This window comes from Balaenoptera ricei, chromosome 4 (assembly GCF_028023285.1).
Source record: "Balaenoptera ricei isolate mBalRic1 chromosome 4, mBalRic1.hap2, whole genome shotgun sequence".
Taxonomy (NCBI): domain Eukaryota; kingdom Metazoa; phylum Chordata; class Mammalia; order Artiodactyla; family Balaenopteridae; genus Balaenoptera; species Balaenoptera ricei.
Window position 1 is genome coordinate 111,689,718 of NC_082642.1, and position 15,267 is coordinate 111,704,984.

The 15,267-nt window shown below is 37.6% G+C and overlaps 1 long non-coding RNA gene across 1 annotated transcript in view; it reads right to left on the bottom strand.

The window, feature by feature from the left end:
* Nucleotides 1–6,156: 6,156 nt before the first annotated feature.
* LOC132365465 (uncharacterized) overlaps nucleotides 6,157–15,267 on the bottom strand; it is a 167,962-nt gene continuing 158,851 nt past the window's right edge. The window contains exon 3 of the long non-coding RNA XR_009503103.1: nucleotides 6,157–6,259. This is a non-coding gene — a long non-coding RNA (uncharacterized LOC132365465). The remainder of the gene's footprint in view (nucleotides 6,260–15,267) is intronic.

Here is a 15,267-nt window from a genome sequence, read left to right on the forward strand (position 1 = left end):
CTCTACTTGATCATGATGTATGATCCTTTTAACGTGCTGTTGGATGCTGTTTGCTAGTATTTTGTTGAGGATTTTTGCATCTATGTTCATCAGTGATATTGGTCTGTAGTTTTCTTTTTCTGTGACATCTTTGTCTGGTTTTGGTATCAGGGTGATGGTGGCCTCGTAGAATGGGTTTGGGAGTGTTCCTCCCTCTGCTATATTTTGGAAGAGTTTGAGAAGGATAGGTGTTAGCTCTTCTCTAAATGTTTGATAGAATTCGCCTGTGAAGCCATCTGGTCCTGGACTTTTGTTTCTTGGAAGATTTTTAATCACAGTTTCAATTTCATTCCTTGTGATTGGTCTGTTCATATTTTCTATTTCTTCCTGGTTCAGTCTTGGAAGGTTGTGCATTTTTAAGAATCTGTCCATTTCTTCCAGGTTGTCCATTTTATTGGCATATAGTTGCTTGTAGTAATCTCTCATAATCCTTTGTATTTCTGCAGTGTCATTTGTTACTTCCCCTTTTTCATTTCTAATTCTATTGATTTGAGTCTTCTCCTTTTTTTTTCCTTGATGAGTCTGGCTAATGGTTTATCAATTATGTTTATCTTCTCAAAGAACCAGCTTTTAGTTTTATTGATCTTTGCTATCCTTTCCTTCATTTCTTTTTCATTTATTTCTGATGTGATCTTTATGATTTCTTTCCTTTTGCTAACTTTGGAGTTTTTTGTTCTTCTTTTCTAATTGCTTTAGGTGTAAGGTTAGGTTGTTTATTTGAGATGTTTCTTGTTTCTTAAGGTAGGATTGTTTTGCTATAAACTTCCCTCTTAGAACTCTTTTTGCTGTATCCCATAGGTTTTGGCTCGTCGTGTTTTCATTGCCATTTGTTTCTAGGTATTTTGTTATTTTGTCTTTGATTTCTTCAGTGATATCTTGGTTATTAAGTAGTGTATTGTTTATTCTCCATGTGTTTGTATTTTTTACAGATTTTTCCCTGTAATTGATATCTAGTTTCATAGCATAGTGGTAGAAAAGATACTTGATACAGTTTCAATTTTCTTAAATTTACCAAGGCTTGATCTGTGACCCAAGATATGATCTATCCTGGAGAATGTTCCATGAGCACATGAGAAGAAACTGTATTCTGTTGTTTTTGGGTGGAATGTCCTATAAATATCAATTAAGTCCATCTTGTTTAATGTATTATTTAAAACTTGAGTTTCCTTATTTATTTTAATTTTGGATGATCTGTCCATTGGTGAAAGTGGGATGTTAAAGTCCCCTACTATGATTTTGTTACTGTTGATTTCCCCTTTTATGGCTGTTAGTTTTTGCCTTATGTATTGAGGTGCTCCTGTGTTGGGTGTATAAATATTTACAATTGTTATATCTTCTGCTTGGATTGATCCCTTGATCATTATGTAGTGTCCTTCTTTGTCTCTTGTAATAGTCTTTGTTTTAAAGTCTATTTTGTCTGCTGTGAGAATTGCTACTGCATCTTTCTTTTGATTTCCATTTTCATGGAATAACTTTTTCCATCCCCTCACTTTCAGTCTGTATGTGTCCCTCAGTCTGAAGTTGCCCTCTTGTAGACAGCATATATACGGGTCTTGTTTTTGTATCCATTCAGCCAGTCTATGTCTTTTGGTTGGAGCATTTAATCCATTTACATTTAAGGTAATTATCGATACATATGTTCCTATTACCATTTTCTTAATTGTTTTGGGTTTGTTATTGTAGTCATTTCCTTCTCTTGTGTTTCCTGCCTAGAGAAGTTCCTTTAGCATTTGTTGTAAAGGCGGTTTTAGTTGTGCTGAATTCTCTTAGCTTTTGCTTGTCTGTAAAGGTTTTAATTTCTCCATCAAATCTGAATGAGATCCTTGCTGGATAGAGTAATCTTGGTTGTAGGTTTTTCCCTTTCCTTACTTTAAATGTGTCCTGCCACTCCCTTCTGGCTTGCAGAGTTTCTGCTGAAAGATCAGCTGTTAACCTTATGTTAACCTGTTTTAATTTCTCCATCAAATCTGAATGAGATCCTTGCTGGATAGAGTAATCTTGGTTGTAGGTTTTTCCCTTTCCTTACTTTAAATGTGTCCTGCCACTCCCTTCTGGCTTGCAGAGTTTCTGCTGAAAGATCAGCTGTTAACCTTATGGGGATTCCCTTGTATGTTATTTGTTTTTTTTTTCCTTGCTGCTTTTAATATTTTTTCTTTGTATTTAATTTTTGATATTTTGATTAATATGTGTCTTGGCGTTTTTCTCCTTGAATTTATCCTGTATGGGACTCTCTGTGCTTCCTAGACTTGATTAACTATTTCCTTTCCCGTATTAGGGAAGTTTTCAAGTACAATCTCTTCAAATATTTTCTCAGTCCCTTTCTTTTTCTCTTCTTCTTCTAGGACCCCTATAATTCGAATGTTGGTGCATATAATATTGTCCCAGAGGTCTCTGAGACTGTCCCCAATTCTTTTCATTCTTTTTTCTTTATTCTGCTCTGCAGTAGTTATTTCCACTATTTTATCTTCCAGGTCACTTAACCGTTCTTCTGCCTCAGTTATTCTGCTATTGATCCTGTCCAGAGAATTTTTAATTTCATTTATTGTGTTGTTCACGATTGTTTGTTTGCTCTTTAGTTCTTCTAGGTCCTTGTGAAACGTTTCTTGTATTTTCTCCATTCTATTTCCAAGATTTTGGATCATCTTTACTATCATTATTCTGAATTCTTTTTCAGGTAGACTGCTTATTTCCTCTTCATTTGTTAGGTCTGGTGGGTTTTTACCTTCCTCCTTCATCTGCTATGTGTTTCTTTGTCTTCTCATTTTGCTTAACTTACTGTGTTTGGGGTCTCCTTTTCGTAGGTTGCAGGTTCGTAGTTCCCGTTTTTTTTAGTGTCTTCCCCCAGTAGCTAAGGTTGGTTCAGTTGGTTGTGTAGGCTTCCTGGTCGAGGGGACTAGTGCCTGTGTTCTTGTGGATGAGGCTGGATCTTGTCTTTCTGGTGGGCAGGTCCATATCTGGTGGTGTGTTTTGGGGTATCTGTGACCTTATTATGATTTTAGGCAGTCTCTCTGCTAATGGGTGGGGTTGTGTTCCTGTCTTGCTAGTTGTTTGGCATAGCGTGTCCAGCACTGTAGCTTTCTGGTCATTGAGTGAAGCTGGGTCTTGGCATTGAGATGGAGATCTCTGGGAGATTTTTGCCATTTGATATTACATGGAGCCGGGAGGTCTCTGGTGGACCAATGTCCTGAACTTGGCTCTCCCACCTCATAGGCACAGCCCTGATGCCTGGCTGGAGCACCAAGAGACTTTTGGGAGGTCTGAGGTCTTCTGCCAGCGTTCAGTAGGTGTTCTGTAGGAGTTGTTCCACATGTAGATGTATTTCTGATGTATTTGTGGGGAGGAAGGTGATCTCCACGTCTTACTCTTCCACCATCTTGAAGCTCCTCCTCCATCTAAATAATTTTTTTCTGAGTTTTTTATACCATCAGATTTCCCAAATAAATATCTCTTCTGACAAGAAAATTCACTGATACCCCAATATCCCTATTTCCAACCACTTAGCAATTCAAAACAGATTAATTTATAGGGCTCTTATAGTTCAATAGACATAGATCAGTCTTCCAGAGGTTTCTACCTACAGAGAAAAATAAAATCAATTTCCTGAATCTACAGAACTGAGAAATAAGACTTGGAAAAATAGTGATACCATAAATATCACTACATTATATATATAGTTATACTTTATAATTATACTATATACTTTATATACTATACAGTATAGAAAGCAATATGGAAAGGGTGATGCTGTTATTAATTTGTAACCCTTACAAAGAAAGATGTTTTTGAAAGCCTGAGGCAAGGGTTGGATATATAATTTGCAGGCTCAGTGCAAAACAAAAATGTGGACTCCTTGTTCAAAAGAAAGGAAAAAAAGCTTTTTCTGTTCCATAGTCTCTCACCCTATCATGGTGATTTCCATTTCCTTTCAACATTCTGCTCTCTTGGGAGTGAGGATATCAGCAGGGAAAGTATAGACCTTCACAAGTGTCCTCTCCACGTCCATCCCTAAGTCCCCACAGGAAACAGAGGGCAGCAGAAGTCACCAGGTGGAAGTAAGGGAGTGGGTTACTGAACACCCAACCAGGGGAGGTGGGGACATAGGGACCTGACAGGAGGCAAGACCACGTGTGAGTAGAGGCTCCAAGATCCCAGTGCATGCTCCGTCATCCCACTGGGATGATTTTGACTACAAAATACAAATTTAAAGCAAAATCATTAAGAATTTTATGATGACCACATTGTGTTAAATCCTACGCATTGGGCCTTGTGTAACTGCCCTAGTCACAGGCCCATACACCTGGCTCTTCCTAAGGCAGATGTAGTTACACAGTCTCCCTGTCTAGGCCCTGGCTCTGACTTAATCTGCCTCATCTATTTCTACCATCTACAGGCCGGTCTGGTTGCTTTCAGGACTCTGTGCTGATGTGGTCTTGGCAGAGAACCCTGAGCTTTTCTGTTTGCCATTGCTCTGTACCCACTTACCCTCATGTGTTCATATTGCTCTTGCTACAGAAATTTACGTTCCTAATTACTATGTCGCAAATTTCCACAACTCCTCTGAACCCCCATTCAAATGTTAATGTTCCTTTCTGGTCACTAACAGTGCAGGAAAGTGGGGTTTGAGAGACCTCTATGACTTAAGTCACATCCAGGCTGAAAGCAGCTTAGAAAAAATAGCCTCATGACTCAAATTATCTTCTCCCCCATGTAAGGCCCTTATTTCTGACTATAAAAGACACCAACAAGAAGGACCACACTGTCAATTATTGGTCAAGCTGAGATGTGCATTCAAACAGTTGCAGGAGTTACAATAAACTATAAGTGTAAGAGGCTTGGTCTGAGGGGTTAGAGAGACTTCGTCTGTCTTGATACCTCTTCAATGAAACAGAGTCTAAAATGTCATATTATTAATTAGTCCAGTTATGACCTTGGACAACTCACTTCATATCTCTCTCATTCTTTATCTGTCAAAAATCAAAAAGTTGAAATTACATTCTCTGAGTCCTAACCAGTTTCAAAAGTGTTTAACTCCATGAGAGAAAATAGAAAGGATAAAAGAAATGTAACCAAAGGCCCTTTTCACTAAAAATAGAGCTATCGGGGCTTCCCTGGTGGCGCAGTGGTTGAGAGTCTGCCTGCCAATGCAGGGGACACGGTTTCAAGCCCTGGTCTGGGAAGATCCCACATGCCGTGGAGCGGCTGGGCCCGTAAGCCACAATTACTGAGCCTGCGCGTCTGGAGCCTGTGCTCTGCGGCAAGAGAGGGTGCGATAGTGAGAGGCCCGTGCACCGCGATGAGGAGTGGCCCCCGCTCACCGCAACTAGAGAAAGCCCTCGCACAGAAACGAAGACCCAACACAGCCATAAATAAATAAATAAATAAAAATAAAAAATAGAGCTACCATATGATCCAGCAATCCCACTTCTGGGCATATATCCAGAAAAGATGAAAACTCTAATTCGAAAAGTTACATACACCTCAATGTTCATTACAATATTTTTATTTACAATAAATAAATATTGTTATTTACAATAGCCAAGACATGGAAGTAACCTAAATGTCCATCAACAGATGACTGATAAAGAAGATGTGGTACAAATATACAATAGAATATTATGCAGCCATAAAAAAGAATGAAAAAATGCCATTTGCAGCAACATGGATGGAACCAGAGAATATGTACTAAGTGAAGTAAGTCAGACAGAGAAAGACAAGTATTACATGATATCACTTATATGTGGAATCTAAAAAATCATACAAATGAATTTATTGACAAAACAGACACAGATTCACAGACATGGAAAACAAACTTTTAGTTACCAAAGGGGAAATGTGGGGGTGTGTGTGTAAATTAGGAGTATGAGATTAACAGGTACACACTACTATATATATAACAGATAAACAACAAGGACCTATATTCAATATCTTATAATAACCTATAATGGAAAATAATCTAAATATATATATATATACAAATCAATTTGCCGTACACCTGAAACTAACACAATACTGTAAATCAATAGAAAACAAAATAACAAACAAAACCAAAAAGGCCTTTTTCAAATAAACCTGAAAATGTATCTTTCAGTATATCTGTTTTTACTTCTAATGTGGCATGGATCCCTGATGTTTCAGTTCAGGTCTTCTGGGAGGAGGTGCTGAGATGAAGTGAGGAGAGCAAGAGGTCCACTGGGGTTGAGGGGTAAGGGATGGGCAGTGCCTGTGAAAAACAAAAGAGGAAGAAGCAGAAGTGAGCAGGAAAAGCTTTCAGGAACAACAAAGATCTGACGCTAAAGAAAGGGAAGGAGGGAGAGAGCAGAAATGGGCACAGAAAGCCTCAGAGTGATACAAACCTGAAAAAGTCTTTGTTAACTTGATGGGGAGCTCCAGAGCAAAGACGGCCCTTTGGAGAGTACTCTCATGTAGTGTACAGAGGATCACCCGGGAAGACTGGCCTCATATCAAACACTGAGAGCATTCCTGAGGTCCTGCTGCTGGAGGTGGATGTCTAACTACAAGTTCTTTCTTGCAGGGAGATTCATGGTGTACAACTCCATGGCTGCACCCCGATCATGTTAATTTTAAAAGCAAGCCATGATGTTAAGAAACCCAGGCATTTTTGTCAGATCCCTTCACAGGCTTACATTTCTAGGACTCAGTTCTAGTATTTTTAAAGTAATGGGACAGTTGATCATCATTAATGAGTATTGTATAATTAATGAGGATTAAAATAATTAAAAAAAACAAACGTGTGGAGTAGAGAAATTTAGAGCTAGAAGGAATCAAAAATTATTAGCCTAACCCCTTCATTTGACAAAGAGAAAACTGAGGCCCACTGGGACTAAGTATCCAATGTTACCATCGGGCTACGTAGTGCCAGGGCAGGAATAGAACCCACACCTTCTCACCCCCAACCCAAGGCAAAAAAAGAGAAATTTTATTTCACCAACAGTTCAGACTTTTAAAAAAATATTCAGAATTGGGAACAGATGTTCTGTCACACTGATGGGGCAGACAAGTAAAAGTTTAGAACAGAACTCAGCACCACAAAATCCATATAAGGTGAATCATATTACAGTTGACCCTTGAACAACATGGGTTGAACAGCTTAAGCCCACTTATACATAGATTTATTTTCGATAGTAAATACTACACAATGGATCTGTGGAATCTTGGATACGGGGAACCAAACCACATATAAGGAGGGCCAACGATAAATTATAGGTGAACTTTCAACTGAACGGAGAGTTGGCAACAAGGCTATCTGATTTAGCTTAAACATTTAAATAACTAAAGTAAACATTCTGCTTCCATGAGGAAGAGATTTCTAACAATGAAAACTGAGAAACCATCTTGATCATTGGACAAGTGTGAATAGGATCAGGGAAGCCAAAAACCTTGGGGAGCCGGGTAAAAGAGAGAGATGTACCCCATCCTCTCCCTGCAAGCCAGAGAATAAGCCAAATGAGTAGGTCTCAACAAGCTATTTATTTAGAGAAATGTACAGATTATAGGATAAATAAGTATGATACTTATTTGGGGATCACCATAATACTAAATGCTTTTCTCATGAGTCCACTCCAGTTACAATGTTTGTTATACAGAAAATAGTAATCTATAATCATTATCATTTTCAGGTAAATAATTATTATAGCAAGTGTTACTAGCTTGAAAGACACTGATAACTTCCTAAAAATACCTAAAAATATTTTGTTGTTTGAAGGACTAAGAAAAGTATATACAGCTAAAGCTAAGTGGTCCTTGAGGGAAGGGCTCTGAGACTATTACAGCTTTGACATGGTACCTTCTGTTATATAAAATGTGACCTCGTGTCTCAGAAGACCACTTGGCTGGAGGAGTTCTTCCTACTGGCACACTACTATACTGGGTGCTGTCTCTAGGCAGAAAAGTAGAGAGCAACTTTCTTCTATCAAAACATTTCTAGTTGAAATGGAAATATAGACCGTATATAGGAGATAGCTGAAGGGTTAGTATATCGTGCTCTGTCTTGGCTCTGGTCTCTACTTAGAGCTGTGTCACTGTTTGGATCTAGATCAGCTGAGTGTTGTTGACAGTGGCAGGGAGAAATTCTCCATCACGTTATATGGAATCCTAACAAAAAACCCTGGAGGACAAAAGCAAAAGCAGGTTTACTATCAACTCACCCTTACCTGAAATATTATCTCAATTCTAACTTTGGTTAACACAAAGTTCCTGGCTTTGTTCTCCAGGACAGTTCCCACACCCTCTAGAATTTAGAATTTCTAATTGAATGCCTGCATGAGGGCAGAGTACTCAGGCAGCCTGTGCTTCAAAAGGCTCAAAATGAAAAAGGCACAGTAAAATAAATCAGTTGGACTACTTAGTGGTAAATGTCTCATTTTCCTGTTGTGTTTACCCTTCTGACCCAACGGAACAGTAATGTATATCCTCTCACTGCATTCTTAATAAGGTTATTTACACTGCATATCCAATGAATTTGTGCCCTATGCAATAAATTCTCAGCTCTGAAATGTCTGTGAGAATGTAGACATCATTATAAGGGGAATTAACCTGGTAAACGAGGAGCACCCTTATTGAAACTCTGGATTTTGATTATTCAAGAGTGACACAGGAATACAGGCAGTTTTGTGCAGAATTATAATGATCAGCCTTGCAAATAGCCACTGACTATGAATAAGCAACTATCTTTTGGCAACAAGTGAAGAATTCTGACTTCATTTTTAAAATATTTCTGTGTTGGTTTGTAATTTCCAATGCCAGCAGAAGAAAAAATATTGCATGTATCTCCAATGTATAGAATCAAGGGCTTATTCGTCAGTAGTGATTGTATTTTGAACTGGTTGAGCTGAACAAAGCCAGAAGGAGGAAAAACAGACAAAGTAGAACTTTTTCAAGCCACACGACTGCTTTTCACCTCTAATATGCCCCAGATATTCTTCTATGTCTCACCTGCCTCTCAACCACATTGATGTCACTTCAACAACCACAGCTAAGACATACCAGGATAAATTAGAATTTTATCAATTTCCTGATTCATTAAGAGGTTAGAAAAATCCAAGGGTAAGGTAAAGCTACTAAGTTATAGTTCAAAAACAAAGGATCAAAGAAAAAACAAATATTTTCTCACTTAGGTAAAAGCCTGAGATAGATCACTTGACTTTAATTTCAGTCAGTTTCCTAACAAAGGAAAAATCCTGAAGATTAACATGGGACTTGGAGATTCTTCTTCTGCTTCTCCCACCTCCAGTTCATGATAGCTATCTCCTCTTCCTTGTGCCTTGAAGAGGCACAAGGGGAGGATATTTCAGAACCTATAATGTAAAAGATATTAAAAAGCTTTTAGCTTAGAAGCAAAACTTCATTCGTCTAATGTCCCCTAAGCCCATGTATAAGATCCCACTGCCAGGTCTGAGCATCAGGGAGAAGACTGAGAGAGCATTTCCCTCTCTTGCATATGAATACCTACAGAATTTATAGCAGCCACAATAATAAATACAAATCCCACTGCTGATCATGGTATAGGTGGAGTTACAAGAATGTACTTATTTGTGAAAATTGTACAGCTAAGATTTGTGCATTTCAATGTCTTTAAATTATATCTCACAAAAAAGAACTTCAAATACTACAAATAATAATTGAGTAGGGCTGGTGAGTGGGTGGAAGCAAAGATAAAACAAGAATGGCTGAACACTGATAATATTTTAAGCTGGGTGATGGGCACAGAGGGGCTAATTATACTATTCCATTTAATATGTGTGTGTTTGAAATTTCCCAAAATAAAAGGTTAAAAATGTTAATTGTTTCAATTTTATCACCAACTCACAGCCACAACTTTTATCAATATGAGGATTGTGATTAAAATACACTCACATGTTTGACATTTATCAATGCGGGATGAAGACAACAGCTTCACACAATCCAACCTGAAGGAAATAGCTTGAGACAATTTTTTAAAATCTGAATCTTTGCTTGAATAAAGATGGGCATTAAAGAAGCTTGTTCATAATCATCAAATAGTCTATTGCCTCGGGAAGTGAGGGATACCAAATGACCAATTCTGCATGGTCAGAGTTTTTTCAGTCTGCAGTGTTGTATGTATTTCTTTATACCACATATGGACTTAGCAAAGTCCCCTGACTACTCATATAGCCTTTATTTATTCTACTATCTCCAACATCCTCTGATTAGAAATACTCAGTTTTTGTACCGTTACATAGCATCCTATCTGACATATCAATATGCAAATACTGGCCTTTCTAAAAATGTTTACTTGATGTTCAAACGTTGGTACCATCCCAAGCAAAGATGAAACTGCTTTATCAGCAGGCATGTTTTCATATTACATAAGAAAGAGTTAGTGCTCAATAAATGTGAATTGAATGAATAAATGGTAGAAGAGAGATATTTAAACAATTAAAAGAATTTTATAATGGACTTCAAAGACAGAAGTAAAGAAAAGCAGTAAAATACTTAAGCAAAAGCAAAGCATTTGTAAAGATTTTAAAAATTAAGTTCATCTGAAAGCATTTATGGCATTTTTGTGGGCCAAGAAATGCCACAATATACTGAGGCTTTAAAAAATTACATATAATAGTCTTTACTCCTAAAAAGGGCTATTGGTTTAAGAGCTGCTAAGTGAAGCCATCAATGTCTAGGAAAAAAATTGCCTTTGCTAAAAATACATTTATTACAGAGATAACCTTAGTTTCTTAAGTTTGACTTTGGATAAAAGTGGTTTCAAAAGGTCTAAACTTCAAAACCTAAAATGAGACAAAAAGGTTTGTGGAGTCTAAATCACCCCTTTACTACAGCTTGCATGTCAAATACTGAGTAGCAACAGCATGAAAACTCAAATAATGCTAACCACTCATAAACAAGTGGCTACATCAACTGTGCTAAGCCTTCTACACAATGGCTATCTTTTCATAACAAAGAGTAACAAGACAATAATTACCAATATCAAATGCCCAACTTAATAAATTAAAATTTACACAAAATCAACTAATTTTGGTAATGTTGTGGGTCATGGTACCTAGATGCCTAATCCCTCATTTCAAAGAGCACTGGATACAGTCAATGCTCTCTTCCTAGGAACAGGCCAAAAGTAGTACCTGCAGCCTTTTAAGGTATCTCGTGGAAACAACCTGTCAATCAAATGGACTGAGTGTCCATAATATGCAAAGTTTCCAGAAAAAATCAGAACAAAAGCTTCCTAGCAGTGTATGCACTGTTAAAACAGTTAGCTTTGCAGCAGCAAAAGCAAAAAATTGTGCAGGCTTGTCAAATGCTACTGTGCCAGGATATGAAAACATCAATAATGACTGCATCTAGAAATTTAATTTCAGCAGTCTTTTGAGATATATATATATATATGGATCATATATAAATGGATCACTTCATCGCTCATTACGGAGGAAGTGTACTGAGGAAGTGTACCATATAACCCCAATTTTCTCTCACTGGCAACCTTTTGATGCTTTTTTCCTCCAAGGCTATAGCTTGTTTTCTTCTTAGAGTCAGCTTAACAATGAGCCATAATGGAAATCTTGCCCTAAAAATGTTTAGTCATGGGTTCAGTTGGTTAGAAAACAGCTAATGAAGCCAAGGTCAAGGTTCATCCTGGTATGACATTCATATCGAAGGAAAATATTCCACACCTGAGATCAGCTCCTGCTAAGGGTAAGTAGCCTCCTGCTGGATGATCATAGGCCGAAGGGATACTGGTTTGAAGAGTGCAGAGAGGCACAGATCCTATCAGCTGTGTGGACAGTCAGTAAAATAATCATTCTTGCTTTTTGTATTAGAATGAGTGAGTTGCTGAATGAGATTTGGAAATAAGAGAGGCTGCCCTTGAGCACCACACAACCCAAGTGAGAGAAGGAAGACATATAAAAGGGATAAATAATAAATTATAAGGTATAGTATATTTTTAGGGCCAAGTAAATAGTGTAGCCAGTAAGTGTGGAAGGAGTGGAGAAAAAGGAAAGACTGCTTTTTTTTGGTGTAGTCAGAAGAAACATGAGGAGGCAACCTCAGCACTAGCCCTTCTGAACATGCAGAAGGCAGAGGATGGGTGTTCAGTAAATGGAGACCCCTGGCTCATCCCCATAGAGAAGCTTGGGACCCTGCATCCAGGCAAATATACAGCTCAGGCTTTCCAGTGTGCATAGCAGGAGGCCAACTCTTGCTTTTATTCCTTACCACTAAGGCTCTGGCTCATCCTTTGGTTAGTAACAAGGAATACAGGAGGCAGTGTTCAGGAAATAATTCATATCTAGAGACCTGCTAAGAAAAGTGAACATCAAGGAAAATCATTTAAACCAACCAATCCTGAAGGTTTTCTAAGCTCTATCCTTGGATCAAGTTAGAGCTTCATAAAGCTACACATTATGAGTACCTTAGCTTAGTCTTTAAAAATTCACTAAATTATGCTTTAAAATTAAACTATCTGAGTAGAAGAGTAGTTACCAAGGGCTGAGTGGGAAAAATGGGTAGATGTTAGTCAAAGGTACAAACCTTCACTTATAAGATGAATAAGTTCTGGGGATCTAATATACAGTGTGATGACTATGGCTAATAATACTATATATGCTTGAAATTTGCTAACAGAATAGATCTTCCACATTCAAACCAAAAAAAGAAGTAAATATGTGAGGTGATGGATTTGTTAATTAACTTGATTGAGATAATTATTTCACACTGTATGCATATATCAAATCATCATGTAGTACACCTTAAATACACACAGTTTTTATTTGTCAATTTTACCTCAATAAAGCTGAAAAAATAAAATTAAATAAAATCAAACTCTCTGGCTTGGCAAAATTTATCAAAAACAATCATTCCATACTTCTTGATCTAGTAATTTCAATTCATGCAATTATTTTTATAAATAATCTCCTTCGAGTATGTTGATATGCATATGTAGTCATTCATATAGCAGATGTATTTTCTCTTTTGTAGTTGGAAAACACTGGGCAGAACCTGAATGCCTACTGGTAGAAGAAAGGTTAACTGAATCAAGTTGCATTCGTATGATAAATACCATGCAGCCATTAAAAAAAAGGATGGTGTATGTTTACATATACTGACCTAGAACTAGCAAACTAGGAGTTAATATCTGAATGATGAGAAGGGACTATTCACATGAAGATCTAGGGTTAGAACATACGAGGGTTGGGTAACAACAAAAGCAAAACAACCTGGGGCAGGATGTATTGTCCTAAGAAGGTCATCAATGATTGAAGAGAAGTGGATGAGGAAGGGAAAGAATTGAAGATTGAGATCTGAGTGTGAAATGGATCATATATAGCCCTGAAGATCATGGTAGAGAGGTCATGACATTGTACCCCAAATATAATGGGAATCAGTCGAATATTTTAAGCAGATGCCATGGTTTATGTTTTAAAATAGTCACTGTACCCTCTGTATAGAACTTGAATGGTATAGGCTACAGTGGAGTGGGAATCTAAATGTAGGTGGCCACTGCTGCAGCCATGCAAGAAGCTTGTATTGGTGGCAGTACAACCGTAGTAAGTAAATGGTTTGGGGATACATTCCGGAGATAAAATGCCTGTTTCCTTCTCCTTTACATAGTTCTTGTTTTCTTTATTTCTAATGCAATGGTGTTGTTATACACCTGAATTTTATTGTCCCACGTTGAATCCTTTATGAAAGCAGGTGGGACATAAACATAAAGTTCTAAAGAAAAGATCGTGTGTGTGTGTGTGTGTGTGTGTGTGTGTGTGTGTAAAGGTAAGACCTAAGTAGCAACAGCATGAAATTGCATGTGGAAAGAGCAAAAGCCAAGAATCCAATGGGCCTGTCTTCAAACTTGTGCTGTTGAAGATTTTCTTTATATTTAAAAGGGTGTGAGCATTAATAGCTATGCTCACAGTGGTCTGAAGACGAAGGGTTTTTATTAAAAGTGCACAGTACAAAGTCTAGCACATTGAAGATGGTCAGCAATTGCTTGGGATTAAAATGAGGAGGACTTTGGATATCATACCATGGGGAAGATATAGGGATTTTTGAACAGGGGGATTGGGTGCAAAGCAGTGTTTTCAGAAGGTAGTATGTAGGTAGTTTCAGGAGGTAGTATATAAAGGGGAAAGGTCAGTTAGCAGATTATTGCATTCTTCACAACATCTATATTAGAAAGGGAAAAAAGAGATCTCATTATCACCATTGACAGACAAAGAAGAGAATGACTCACTTCAGGTCAAACAACAAATCAGGGGCAGAAATGAGTCCAGCCTGGAAAATCACACTTCCTCGTCTAAGTATGATAATTCTCTAGACCCCTGCTGCCTACATTATTCAAATATGGTACGTGAATCTGACCTTTTTCAAATATTAAAGTTCGCTGCAACCCACTAGATAAATAATATACCAAAGATCAGAGAATAGCGAAAATAGTGGTTTCTCCCACGTTTCTAAAATTTTTCCCTTCTTTGAGATTTGTCTCTAACTTCCAATTTTCTTCTAAAATCAAAGCTTTTATTTAAATGGCACCAAACTATTCCTCTTTGCTCCTGCTGGATCTACATGTATATGTGTCTATGTGGCATGTGTGTGTGCATTCACATACACATTTATTTCTAAGGTAAAAGTGATCCATCAACATTAAGTCAACCATGCAGAAAATGCTTCTAAAGAGACATTATCATTTAGTTTACCATATCTTTGGAACAAGTAAAGGGTTTTACAAATACCTCAGAGGAAGTGTAATCAGTAAATGTGAGAATTTAAAAGCCTTGTTGTTTAGTGAAAGGGACAGCCTACCCTGTAAGAAGAAAACATAAAGTCATTTAAGATTCTTCAGTAAAAAAAAAAAAATTGTTATAATTTCATTGAGATCCAGTGCCTATTCAGATCAGGGAACTGTGAGTGATGTAGTATCCAGAATAGGTAGTAGATAATGTCATCTTCTAGATTCACCCAGCAATAAGGAGCAGTAACTCACATGGGCTCCTTGCAACTGTGTTGCCCCAGACCTAGAAACGTACCTTTTGGTATAGAATAGAGGGGCCTACATAACAAAAACCAAATATCCCTGCTCTTCAAATTTTGAGACTTCTAATCCTTAAAATACCTCATCAGAGCTCAGCTACTCACTTCCAAGTTATAATTGAGGGAGGTTCCTAGATTATTTTTGAGCATCACGGCAAGATAACACTCTGATTAACACACTGATTGGAGAGTCTCCTGTCAACCCTCCTTCTG